This window comes from Barbus barbus (genome assembly GCF_936440315.1).
Source record: "Barbus barbus genome assembly, chromosome: 16".
NCBI classification, from domain to species: Eukaryota; Metazoa; Chordata; class Actinopteri; order Cypriniformes; family Cyprinidae; genus Barbus; species Barbus barbus.
In genome coordinates, this window is record NC_136744.1 from 4,974,119 (window position 1) to 4,986,473 (window position 12,355).

The following is a 12,355-nucleotide window of genomic DNA, read 5'->3' on the forward strand; positions in this document are numbered from 1 at the left end:
TGTAGCAACATGCTAAAATCAACACAAATACTGCAAAATGTGGTAACACTTTATTTCAGGGTCTCCTAACTAGTTGCTTATTAGTAATGTTGCATATTACTAGAATATTAGACATTTATTAGTAGTAATTTAGTACATACTAATGCCTTATTCTACATGACCTTATTCTACATCCCTAATCCTACCCAATACCTAAACTTAACAACTACCTTAGGCTACTAACTATTAATAAGCAGCAAATTAAGAATGTATTGAGGGAAAAGTCGTAGTTAATAGTGAATAAGTGTTCCCTATTCTAAATTGTTACCCAAAATGTATAGTAAAATACAAACAAATCACTCACAATCTTAATAACTGCAGACCAACATGCTAAAAGCCACTCAAAGTACCTTAGCAAACATATAACTACTAAAACCATTCAAAATACTTCAGCAGCCACATAGCAGCATGCAAAAAAACAATTAAAATACTTTAGCACATGTAGCAACATGCTAAAATCAACACAAATACTGCAAAATGTGGTAACACTTTATTTCAGGGTCTCCTAACTAGTTGCTTATTAGTAATGTTGCATATTACTAGAATATTAGACATTTATTAGTAGTAATTTAGTACATACTAATGCCTTATTCTACATGACCTTATTCTACATCCCTAATCCTACCCAATACCTAAACTTAACAACTACCTTAGGCTAACTATTAATAAGCAGCAAATTAAGAATGTATTGAGGGAAAAGTCGTAGTTAATAGTGAATAAGTGTTCCCTATTCTAAATTGTTACCCAAAATGTATAGTAAAATACAAACAAATCACTCACAATATCTCAATAACTGCAGACCAACATGCTAAAAGCCACTCAAAGTACCTTAGCAAACCTAAAGCTTCTAAAAGCCATTCAAAATACATTATCAACCACATAGCAACATGCAAAAAACACTTAAAATATCTTAGCACATGTACTTTAGCAACTTGCTAAAATAAACCGCAAATGCATAGTGAAATGCTAAAAATCACTCAAAATATTTAGCAACTGCATAGCTGTGTGCTAAAAGCCACTCAAAATACCATGTATATACCAACTAAAAGCCATTCATAATACTTTAACCATTAACCATAGCAACATGCTAAAATCAACTCTAAATATGGCATAGTACAATGCTAAAAAAAACTCAAAATACCTTAGAAACTGCGTAAAAGTACCATAGGAGCTACCCACATCACCTAATCATCAATGCAGCAAATTTTGCACTGGCAAACATCACCTCCCATTTCTTCAGAAAATATACAAATGTGTTTTCTTTCGTGATGCAAGATAAAAGTGAGGAAAAAGAAGCAATATTTCCCTTATGCATGCTTTGCTACATTGAGGGCTAGTTGCTGACATATAAAAAATATTGCAGTCAGCCAAGCCAAAGTTGTTTTATGTTTCCGTTTAACCTTGGTCTGGCTGTACACACAGAGTCAATTCAGACAGATTCCTCAGGGAAGCACTGCTGCATTGCACAGCACAAAACAAGAAGAAAGAGAAGGAAAAAAGAGCCCTGTGTTACATAAGCTGAACTTATTCTGCCAGATGGTTCATACCTGAAGATCTGCTTTATTGAAGTGTCTGCTCTGAGGTGGCAGTGACCGGAATGAGATATATTGATTGGCGGGGATTCACTGGCACACGAGCGGATATCTGAGCTGCGGTGCCGTTGTCTCGATCATTCTGATCTGATGTGGCATCTGCTGAGCATACGATAGCTTACTCTGATAGCGCTCATGAACATGCATGAGTGCAGCTATTTGTGGAGAAATTGTAAACCTGTGCCGTGAATTGCTTTTGTTTTCGGAAGGTTTTATTTTATTATTGAAGGAACAGAGGAAGCGTTCGGATACATCTGTAAAGCTTTATTCAGAGATGTGGTCGTTAAACAGGCAAGTTTCTGACAATGGCAAACAGGTATATTGAGGGCAAGGCAAGATAAGTATCTTAAACAGGCGTGGTTGATCGACGGCTAACAATATCCAGAGGGCTTTGACAAAAGAGGTAATCCATAATCATGAGCAATAGTCCGAGCTGGGGCAAACAGTATCCAAATGGCAAGGCAATGGGTAAATCTAAGATACACAGGCAAGAATCAAAAACACAGGAAAACAGGCAAGACTATGACTTTGAATAGACTAGAATAGGAAAACTTAAGACAGGCTCCGTAAAGTAGCTATCACAGTAACAGATGCTAAACAATTCTCGGCGATCTGGAAGAGGAAGTCCAAGGCTTATAAAGCATGTCAGCATGTTATAAATCAGTGCATTCAGGTGTGTGTGCAATCAGTGCAATGGAAGATGGGAAATGTAGTCCAGGGTATAGTGTAACAGTCTGTGTAGTGTGAGAGTCCTTGTGGTGAGCGGGTGACCTCTGGTGGTGAGTGAACGGAAGTTCATAAACCGGATTTGTGACCGAGCCCCCTTGGGGCTCATCTAGGTGTCCTGGCTGTAGAGGTCATTTCTAAGTGCTGATCCACCATCTGATCTGGATACAGTCTGGATCTGGGTGGCTACGGTGACCTCGGAATAAGAAAGAAACAGACTAATATTAGCATAGATGCCATTCTTCTAACAATGAAACAAGTACATCAGGTGTTTTGGGAAGTGTTCCCGGTTCCGGTTGACCTAATTAATGCAGCCTAACAATCCTTTAATGGATTTTAATTATAGAAATGCGATAGTGTCATGTGTAAACCAGGTTAAAGAGATGGGTCTTTTATCTAGATTTAAACTGACAGAGTGTGTCTGCTTCCCAAACAGTGTTAGGTAGATTGTTCCAGAGTTTGGGCGCTAAATTGGAAAACGATCTTCCACCCGCAGTTGATTTTTATATTCTAGGTATTATCAAATGGCCAGAGTTTTGAGATCGCAGCGGACGTGAAGGACTATAATGCGATAAGAGCTCACTCAAATGTGCCAAACCATTCAGGGCTTTATAGGTAATTAGCAAGATCTTAAAATGTATACAATGTTTAATAAGGAGCTAGTGCAGTGTTGACAGAACCAGGCTAATGTGGTGATACTTCCTGGTTCTAGGAAGAACTCTAGCTGCTGCATTTTGAACCAGCTCGAGTTTGTTTATTAAATGTGCAGAGCAACCACCCAATAAAGCATTACAATAATCTAGCCTCGAGGTCATGAATGCATGAATTGTTTCTGCATTTGACATTGAGAGCATGAGTCGTAATTTAGATAGATTTTTAAGATGGAAAAATGCAGTTTTTCGAAGGAAAGATTGCTATCAAAAAGTACACCTAGGTTCCTAACTGATGACGAAGAATTTACAGAGCAGCCATCAAGTATTAAACAGTGATCTAGGTTATTACATGCAAAAGTTTTTGGTCCAATAATTAGCACCTCTGTTTTTTTTAATTTAGCAGTAAGAAATTGCTAGTCATCCAGTTTTTGATATCAACTATACATTCCGTTAGTTTTGCAAATTGGTAATTTTCATCAGGTCGCGAAGAAATATAGAGCTGGGAATCACCAGCATAACAGTGACAGCTAACACCATGTTTCCTAATGATATCTCTCAAGGGTAACATGTAAAGCGTGAAAAGTAAGGGGCCAAGTACTGAGCCTTGAGGTACTCCATACTGCACTTGTGATTGGTATGATTCATTTACTGCCACAAATTGATGGCGGTCAGATAAGTACGATTTGAACCATGCCAGTACACTTCCTCGAATGCCAACAATTTTCTAGTCAATTTAAAAGAATGTTGTGGTCGATAGTATCAAATGCGGCGCTAAGATCCAGTAGCACTAATAGAGAGAGAGAGAGAGAGAGAGATACAACCACGATCAGATGATAAAAGCAGGTCGTTTGTAACTAATGAGAGCAGTCTCAGTACTGTGATAGTCTAAAACCTGACTGGAAATCCTCACATATATAATTTCTCTAAGAAGGAACATAGTTGTGGTGATACTACCTCTTTTAATAGCTTTGACTGAAAAGGGAGAGTCGAGATCGGTCTGGAATTATTTAATTCTTTGGGGTCAAGTTGTGTTTTTTTAATGAGAGGCTTAATAACAGCCAGTTTGAAGGTTTTAGGGACATATCCTAATGGCAATGATTAATTAAAAATATTCAGAAGAGGATCTATTACTTCTGGAAGCACCTCTTTTATGAGCTTCGATGGTGTAACGTGAAAACGTAATATGTAATTTAAAGCAAATGGTTTAATTTAGCTCAAAGGGAATAATTTGTGATTTTAAAGTCAATTTGAACAGAATCACTGTTTTACAGCGGATCACTGAGTCAGCAGAGATTCATTGACCAAGCCATATAACATCAACAATGCACTGGATATTAAAATCCAAAATATAGTGAAAATACTATTTAATAGCACAGTAACAAGATCAGCAGATCAAGACATTAACTTGTAAGCACAAAACACGAGAAACTTCTCTTTTCAATATAAATAAGATTTTATTTATATAAACCTAAGACAAACTAATCTAACATGAACAAGCATTCACACGTTGCAGAAAGAGAGAGAGAGTGAGGAAAGGATGAGTTTAAGAGAATGAAAATGTGAAATCCCAAGTTTACAGCAATATATGCCATTGCATAGACCTGAACAACCAATCACTTAATTAACCCTCGCATTGAGTTTCTCAGTGAGGCTAAAATTTATATTAACTGCACCGATTCAGTTAGAACCTGGAGGTTACTTGCTTGTTGCTGAGGGAATCCCTTTTGTGCCGCCGTTGCAGGAAAGGGTTTTTTTTGGCTGAGAGTTCAGTAGTCGTTGAAATGACGTCTTGGGAAGCCAATGGTTGGGCATTGGCTGCGGATGCGGAGTTGTGGCTGGTAGAAGTTGAGGCGGTCACAGACTCTAGTTGAACTCGGAGATGAGACGTGGCGGCAAAACTTAACGGAGTACACGAAACTCACAACGGAAAAGAAAATAAATTAAAGTAAAAGAATGTAAAGAGACTAGGTGAGTTTTCTCCTCATTGTAGTAGCAGCTGGCACGTAGGCCAGAGCACGCTCAAAGAGCAGCGTCAAAAACACGGTGGCAAAAGTTGAAGCAGAAAAAGGAGAGAACTGAGTTTGATGATGTCCTGAGTTTTTAAACTCGGCTTCTGGACACATCCCCTCTGGTGTCTTGACCAATTAGATAGGCTATTATCTTAGCTAGGGGTGTTCCTTCCATCATAAATCAGCATGTTATCAGTCACATGGTCCGAATTTTACACGCTCTTGCAAAGTATACTTTTGAATGGGATTTCTATAACCAGAATATGATACATTTGACAAAGAATCAATTGGAAGAAACGTTTCAAACTAGAATTGTCACCTCATACATACCGAGCACTAATATGAATCCTTCAGCTATTTAATAAGGAGTAAAAAGACATACATAATATACGATTAAAACATGATCGTCTAATATGTGGGTTACATACATATGGAGTGATGCATAAAAATTATTACTTTCATTAAAATGAAAATGAAAGTCTTTTAAGATGATTTTAGGTGCACATGGAAACGACAGTCTTTGTGTACAAAGGAATTTCAGTCTGGTTCTTTGTCTTGTATGTGGGGGAGAAGTCGGTCTAAGGAAGCTCATGACTTCCAGCATGGAACCCATGTGATTGCCATCTCTTTGACCATCAGTCTTGATTATTTGCCCCCAAATTTGACGATCTCCTTCCTGAATTGGAATTATCAATAAGTGTTATTTTGTCTCAATGTTGCAAGCTGTTTTGTGAAAGAGTTGGTTAGTTTGCTTGCTTCAGACTAGTTGGAGCTAGGAATCTGATATACGACGTTGTCCTGTTTTCTTGGGCCTCTGTGGAATTTCAGCTTCTCATGTTTCGATGTTCTGATCGACTCTTAACTGTCTGATTCGGTCTCTGATATCCTACAGTGGAAGAGGGTCTAAAATACAGGTTGTTGGTTTAGATGATTTAACAAGTTTATACAATTCTTCATTTCCAGTAGAAGAGAATGAGTGGAATTGTTCCTCAGGGGATCTATAGTGCACTCTGATGTGATACTGTGGCTGAGAGCTGCATGGTTACAATTTTTCTCTCTAATAGTTTCGATCTTGGAAGTAAAGTAGTTCATAAAGTCATTACTACTGTGTTGCTGGGTAATGTCTGCACCTGCTGAGGTTATATTTTTTGTTAATTTAGCCACTGTATTAAATAAATACTTGGGGTTGTGTTTGTTTTCTTCTAAAAGAGACAAAGTAAGCAGATCTAGCAGTTTTTAATGCTTTTCTGTAGGATAGGGTACTTTCCCGCCAAGCATTACGAAATACCTCTAATTTTGTTTTTCTCCAGCTGCGCTCCATTTTCCGGGCTGCTCTCTTTAGGTCCATGTGGAAGTGAGACTGGGGACTGAGGCAGAGCCGGCAGGACAGCAAAGCAGGAAACCAAAGGGAAACCGACAGAGCAGGGAGCCAGGGCAGAGCCAGAGGCCAGGACAAGGTAGACAGAGCAGGAGCCCACCAGGGCGGAGCAGACGGAGCAGGAGCCCACCAGGGCGGAGCAGACGGAGCAGGAGCCCACCAGGGCGGAGCAGACGGAACAGGAGCCCACCAGGGCGGAGCAGAAGATCTCCACGGTGGAGCAAAAGACCACAAGACCTGAACAGAAGACCAACACGGTGGAGCAGAAGACCACCAGACCTGAGTAGTAGACAACCACGCCGGAGCAGAAGACCACCAGAGCCAGACAGCAGACCACCACGACAGAGCAGACGGGCCGGAGCAGAAGGCCACCACGGCAGAGCGGATGGATCTAAAACACAGAACATAGAGACTCTACGGCCACAAGGGTCGGAACAGGGAATACAGTGGACTTTAACGGTCTCTTTGGGCATGACTGTGACAGGGCAGAAAGTTCAGTGTACGTCTCCTTGAGGGTGGCTGGGCAAACAGACAGTTCAATAACAGATATTACTTGAGACTGGGTAGGTAAGCAGTTCAGAACCAAAAGCATCGATTGAAATGGGACTGAAAGATGGCTCAAAATCAAGGGCATTGACAGAAGCTGAAGCTAACAGTTCAGTGACAGAAACAAAACTGGCAGACAATTCACACTCCAACCCACTAATTGAAACTGGGCCGATAGATTGTTCAAAATCAGTCTTATTGACTGAAACTGGACTGACAGAAGGTTTGGAGTCAGATTCATTAACAGAAACCAGATGTACGACCGGGCGCTGCAGCCCACGACCGCAGAGAAGCGGCGCAGACAGGTAATATATAAAAAAATAAAATAAAAAAAAGTGACATTTGAGAGAACTGGCTGGCCAGACAGTTTGTAATACGACTCATTGATTGAAACAGGCATAATAGATAGTTCAGAGTCAGATTGAACAGCAGAATCCAGACAGACAATTCAAAATTGGGTGTATTACCTGAAACTGGACTGGTAGACTTTTCAGTGACTGAAACAGGACAGGCAGATAGTTGAGAAATTAACATATTGACTGACACTGGCTTAACAACCTGCTCACACAGGTTCATTGGCAGGAACTGGACAGACAGATAGTTCAAAATCAGAATCAACAAGATCATTTAGACAGACAGTTCAGGGTTTGATTCTTTGACAGACACAGGCAAGACAGTCCGTTCCAAATCAGACTCATTAGTTGAGCCTAGACGAACAGATCATTCACAATCAGCCTCAATGGCAGGTTCAAAACAGGATGCGAGTTCGTAGATGGCCTCTTTGGCCGGCTCAGAACAGGACGAGAGTTCATAGACATCCTCCATAGCCGTGGCAGGACAGACAATGAGTTCATTAATGGGCGCCACTACTGTAACCAGAGCTGAAGTGAAAGACGTTGCTTCAAGAGGTTCTGCAGAATCAGCCGCCACCTTTGGAGGTTCTGCAGCATCAGTTGCCACCTCTGGAGAATCCGAAACTGGCACTGCTACCTCTGGAGGTTCTGCAGCCTCAGCCGCCACCTCTGGAGAATCCGGAATGGGCACCACCACCTCTGGAGTTTCTGCAGCCTCAGCCGCCACCTCTGGAGGATCTGGAGCAGGCACTGCCATTTCTGGAGGTTCTGCAGCCTCAGCCACCACCTCTGGCAATCCTTCCGTGGAAGTCGCTGGCTCTGGAACTTCAGCGGTAGTGAACGCAGCCCATACTCACCATATGGCGATCTCCATTGTGGAAAGCACTACAGACAAGGGGAACAGTTCAAAGACTGGAGGACTAAGGTGAATAGGTTTGGGGATACCAGCTGCGCGTGAAGACACCAACGGTGCATCCTTCACACTGGATATCATACTGAGATAACGGAGGATTGACCTTGAGGAACTGGGTGCAGCAGAAAGGAGGTGACGTGACTCTAGATGATCCGCTGTGACGAGACGAGACTCTGGACGAACAGCTGTGACGTGACGTAGACGAGACTCTGGACGAACAGCTGAGACGGGACGAGACTCTGGACGAACAGCTAAGATGGTGGCTTGGCTCACGACGGTCAACTCTGACTTGCCTTGGTTCACGACGGTCAACTCTTGACTTGACTGGACTCATGAAGATCAGCTGTGATTTGACTTGGCTCATCACTGGCAGCAATGACATGAAGGGGTGTTGTTGTGGTCGCCATTTTGTGAATAGGCTCCACTGTCGCTGCCATTTTGTGAGCGTGCACTAACGCAGCTGCTATCTCGGTCATAGATGCAATGCCACGTTCTTCCTCTGCAACACCCACAGTAAACAAAGAGTCAACAGTCAACAAAGCATAATCCATAAACTAAGCGAGTGATGAACGCAAACCCTCACGTTTAAGCTCAGACTGTAGTGGTTGATTAATGCCATCACAAAAAACTATCAACAAACAGTCCAGTAAATCAGAGTAGTGGCTAAATATTCCTGAATATAGCTCTCCAGTGAACACGGGCCTTGTTTAAGAGCTAATAATATCCGTGCTGTGTCCATACCTGGCCAGTGTTCCTCCGAAGAGCTGCTGGATCCTTGTACGGCTGAGGATTCTGTTACGGAGGGAACAGAGGAAGCGTTCGGATACATCTGCAAAGCTTTATTCAAAGACGTGGTCGTTAAACAGGCAAGTTTCTGACAATGGCAAACAGGTATATTAAGGGCAAGGCAAGAGAAGTATCCTAAACAGGCATGGTCGCTCGACGGCTAACAATATCCAGAGGGCTTTAACAAAAGAGGTAATCCATAAACATGAGCAATAGTAGGAAACTATTCAATAGACTAGGAAAACTTAAGACAGGCTCCGTAAAATCACAGTAACAGATGCTAAACAATCCTCGGCCACCTGGAAGAGGAAGTCCAAGGCTTATAAAGCGTGTCTGATGGGATTCAGCTGTGTGTCTGTGTAATCAGTGCATTCAGGTGTGTGTGCAATCAGTGCAATGGATGATAGGAAATGTAGTCCAGGGTATAGTGTAGCAGTCTGTGTAGTGTGAGAGTCCTTATGGTGAGCGGGTTACCTCTGGTGGTGAGTGAACGGAAGTTCATAGACCGGATTCGTGACACAATTATCTGAAGAGGCTGTCGGTTACTTGCATCTTTGACGTATATGTTTCACTTTTAACTGATGGTAAATGTATCTCCATGCACTGTTACAAAGCACTGAAGACTAGATTTGTATTTCCTGAAGGAAAAAAGCTCCTTGCAAGGCAGCAATGGAATGGTGGTAAAGTTTTAGGGAAGTTTAGGTTTTAGGTTTTGGTTTTATGCATGGCTGTACAGGGGGTTTTAGAAGTACTGTGGGGTATAAAGACTAGGGGACATAAGCCCCTGTCCCCAGAAAAAATAAGGATTGCGCTGATCTACATGTGTGCATTTTAAGATGTCTGGAAGGGGCCAAATTTGTATAACAATAGCTTTAAACCATGTCAGTATATTTAATTTTTGTCTCTTGTGAAAATAGTCAACACACAGTAATGAAAACCTTTATATAAAAGTATCATTTGGGTTTAGAGTGACAAGGCTGTGTCCTGTTTAATTAATTCTTCAGATATTAAAAGCAGGGAATGTGTTGTATCAGTTATATCCATTACTTCTGTATTCTGAATCTTGCATTCGATGATGACACACAAACCAGGATGAAGACGAGGGAGCTGACTTTGAGAGAAAAGCAAGCAATATGGATGAAATCAAAATCAGTTAGAGCTCTAGCAAAAACAATGGGCATGAAGAAATCAAGAGTTTGGAAGCCACCAGCAACCAACAACGACCTGATCGGCTGAGAAAACAGCAGTAGTTGATGACAGACAAATCATAAAAGCTGTGAAAATGAACCCTAAAAGATGTGTCTGTAAAATCACCAACAACTTCCAGAAAGCTGGGGTGATGCTCTGACAATCTACTGTCCTCAGGAGACTTTGACACAGAATTACTACACAGAATGCTACACAGCAAGATGCAAACCTCTGACCAGCACCAAAAATAGAAAGAGTTTGAAAAACTCCTAGAGTTTGCAAAAAAGCACAAAGGTGAGCCAGAAAAGTTTTGGAATTGTGTTTATGGACTGATGAGACAAAGATTAACCTTTATCTAAGTGATGGGAAAGCAAAAATGTGGAGAAAAAAAGGAACTGCAATGATCCCAAGCATACAGCCTCATCTGTAAAGCATGGTGGAGGTGGTGTCATGGCACGGGCATGCATGGCTGCCGCTGGAACAGGCCCTCTTAACTTTACTGATGACTTAATGTATGATGACAGTAGCAGAATGAATTTGGAAGGGTACAAAACCATCTTGCCTACCAATATTCAGGAAAATGCCACCAGATTCATTGGGAAGTGGTCTCATATTGCATCAGGACAATGACCCAAAACACCCTGCCAGTTCAGTGAATGAATTTATAAGGGCAAAGAAATGGAAAGTCTTAGATTGCCCAAGTAAATCTCCATATTTAAATCCGATTGAACATGAATTTCACCAGCTGGAGAGGAGAGTAAAGGCAGAAACTCCCCAAAACAAGCAACAATTGGAATTGGCTGCATTAAAGGCTGGGAAAAGTATTTCAAAGGATGAGACCAAGAGTCTGGTGATGTCTATGGGTCACAGACTCACTGCTGTGATTGTGCGCAAGGGATCTGCAACTAAATAATAGCTTTTAATCTTTTATATCTGCCTTATGTTCAACTGTCCCAATACTTATGCTCACATCAATTAGTCGGAATGAACTCTAAAAGTGCTGTTCTTTTTATTTGCTAAAACATGTATGTGTTGAAACGGCTAATAATAAAATGTGACATTCTGTAGTTTTGTCTCATATTCATCTTTTAATCATATTTGCAAATGTCTGGACTCCGCAGCCAACAGAGCAATTTTGTCTTTATTGTTCCAATACTTATGGAGGGCACTGTATATATAAAAAACGTGAAAACTTTTTGAATTTGAAGATCAAGGTAAATTTAACTTAATTTGTCTTCTGGAAAACATGTAAGTGTCTTCTGTAGCTTCTGAAGGGAAGTACTAAATAAAAAAAAAATATGATATTTAGGCAAAACAAGAAAAATTTACTCATCTTCATTCTATTCAAAAGTTTTTTTTTAATGCATGGTTAGAATCTTATGCCTAATGTTCTGAAAATGAGTCTGGTTAAGAGGTTTGCATAAGTGGATATTGCTGTTGTTCGTTTAACATTTCTGTCATAACATATTAGTCAAATATTAAATGTTAGCTACTTACATTTGACATTTCATTTTTTGACTGTTAAAACTGAAGTATCATGCTGAAATGTGTGCTTGGCTGCTGTAAACATTAATACCTGTCTTTGATTTGATTGGCCATTTAAGTTATTGGCTCATTTAAATTGAGTGCTGTTAGAGCACTGATCAGCTCAGGTAAGAAAGTTGATTATCTTGTCGTTGTACAGTATCTTTGCAGCACTAATTATTTTTTTTTAAATAAACGTTAAAGTTATTTTTATGCAATTATTTCACATTTTATTATGCACATCCAAAAACATAAATAAAATAAAAGCAGCGATCCAGACCCGTGAGCTTAATGGTGCATGGTTCTGTTTAAATGAAATGCGACGTCACCTTGTCGTTGTCAAGTCTTGTTGTTTGTCAGCTATGCATGAGTACAACACATAACATGTGATCACAGTGTGAAGGTGACTATTCACCATTAAATAGATGCAAGAAAGAATGGACCAAACACAGTTCATTATGCAAATGTTACAATGATGCAATCCTGAACATTCAACAAGGTCAAGGTTTTTTGAAAAATAAGTTGTTAAAGAAATCATTTGTTAAAGAACACCAGATGGTGAAATTTTCAGTTATTTTCAGGTATACAGGGTGAAAGATGTGGGCCAGTAAGTGAAAGGTCCTATGGTCAAACGCCTGAAGGGAGATG

At 40.5% G+C, this 12,355-nt stretch overlaps 1 protein-coding gene across 1 annotated transcript in view; it reads left to right on the plus strand.

Moving 5' to 3' along the window:
• LOC306882184 (ribosomal protein S6 kinase alpha-2) overlaps nt 1-12,355 on the plus strand; it is a 59,999-nt gene that overhangs the window by 38,579 nt on the left and 9,065 nt on the right. The gene's annotated exons all lie outside the window — the stretch shown is intronic.